Source organism: Otolemur garnettii, unplaced genomic scaffold, assembly GCF_000181295.1.
Source record: "Otolemur garnettii isolate 467f Iridium unplaced genomic scaffold, OtoGar3 scaffold00196, whole genome shotgun sequence".
In the NCBI taxonomy this organism is placed as follows: Eukaryota; Metazoa; Chordata; class Mammalia; order Primates; family Galagidae; genus Otolemur; species Otolemur garnettii.
Window position 1 is genome coordinate 1,603,469 of NW_003852591.1, and position 1,863 is coordinate 1,605,331.

Consider the following 1,863-nt stretch of genomic DNA (forward strand, 5'->3'; position numbering starts at 1 on the left):
TTCTTTCCATTGTGATCAGAAAAGATATTTGGTATGTTTTATGGCATAATATGTGGCTTATCCTAGGGAATGTTTTGTGTGCACTTGAGGAGAATATATATTTTACTATTGTTGGGGAGAATATTTTCTATATGTCTGTCAGGTCTAACTGGTCTATAGCAGTGGTTCTCAACCTTCCTAATGCCTCCTAATGCTGCGACCCTCTAATATAATTCCTCATGTTGTGGTGACCCCCCAACCATAAAATTTTTCATTGCTACTTCATAACTGTAATTTTGCTACTGTTATGAATCGTGATTTATCTGATACGCAGGATGTATTTTCATTGTTACAAAGGGGTCACGACCCACAGGTTGAGAACTGCTGGTCTATAGTATTGTTCAAGTTCTCTGTTTCTTTATTGATCTTATATCTGTTTATTCTATCTATTATTGAGAGTGGGATATTGAAATCCATTACTGTTTTACTATTTTTCCCTCTCATTCTGTCAATTATTTAGTTCATAATTTAGGTTCTCTGATATTAGCTACATGTATATTTGTAATTATTACATCTTTCTGGTAAGCTGATCCTTTTCTTATTCTTTGTGGCTTTTGACAAGCTTTGAATTAAAATCTATTTTGTCTGTTATTAATATAGCAACCCTTGCTCTCTTTTGCTTGCCATTAGGATGGGACATCCTTTTCTACCCTTTAACATTCAGCCTATGGGACTTTCTTATATCTAAAGGGAAATTCTTATCTACAGTACATAGTGGGTCTTTATTTTATTTTATAAAACTCTTCAGCTACTCTCTGTCCTAATTGGGGATTTTAATCCATTTACATTTAATTAATTATTGGTTGGAAAGCACTTATTGTTGCCATTTTGGTATTGTATTATATTCTGTATGTGTCATAGTTACGTTATTCCTTTTTCTTTCTTCTTTCATGTTTCTTTTCTTCTTTTATTTCTTCCTTCATTTTTTATAGTGACATGCTTTGATTTCTTTCTCTCTTTCTTTTGCCTATCTTCTGTAGCTTTTCTCTTTGTGGCTGCCACAGAGATTACATAATACTTTTTAAAGTGATCTATTTTAAATCGGTAACAACTTAACTTTAACCATGTATAAAAACTATATTCCTTTACCTCTGTCTTCCCACATTATATTATCAATCTTACAAGCCACATGTTTTTATATTGTGTATACATTTACATAATTATGTGAAGTTATTTTTAAGCTTTTGTTACATTCTATACCATAATTAGAAGTGATTTGTGCACTTGTTTAGTGTTACAGGATTCTGTATTTGTCTGTACATTTACCTTTACTGGAGAGCTTCATATTTTTATAAGCTTTCATGTTGTTGTTTACCATGCTTTCATTAAAAAAACTCCCATTGGCATTTCTTATGTGGCCAATCTTGTCTGGGAAATATTTTATTTATGCTTCATTTAATAAAATTTTTACTTTTAATTCTTATGGGTACATAAAAGTATTATATATATTAATATTTATAGGGCACATGTGATGTTTTGATACAGGCATACAATGATCAAATTAGGGTAGTTGGGATATCCATTACCTCAAGAATTTATGATTTCTTTGTGTTAGGATCATTCCAGTTCTACTCTTTTAAAAGTTATTTTAAAGTATACACTAACTTATTGTTGACTATAGTCAGTTTGTGGTGCTATCAAATATTGTTCATTCTTTTTAATGGTCTAGCTATATTTTCTACTCATTAATCCCCTTTCCTGCTACCTTTCCCAGCCTCTGATAACTATCATTCTACTCTCTGATCATTTGTTTCTTTTGTTTGTTTATTTTGTTTTTGGGGGCTCTTTTTGGAGACAGAGTCTCACTGTCTTGCTCCAGGCAAG

General features: G+C 31.6%; 1 protein-coding gene across 2 annotated transcripts in view; it reads left to right on the forward strand.

Annotated features, from left to right (window-relative positions):
• The window catches only part of RGS6 (regulator of G protein signaling 6), a 582,828-nt gene that overhangs the window by 92,053 nt on the left and 488,912 nt on the right, over positions 1 to 1,863 (forward strand). The gene's annotated exons all lie outside the window — the stretch shown is intronic.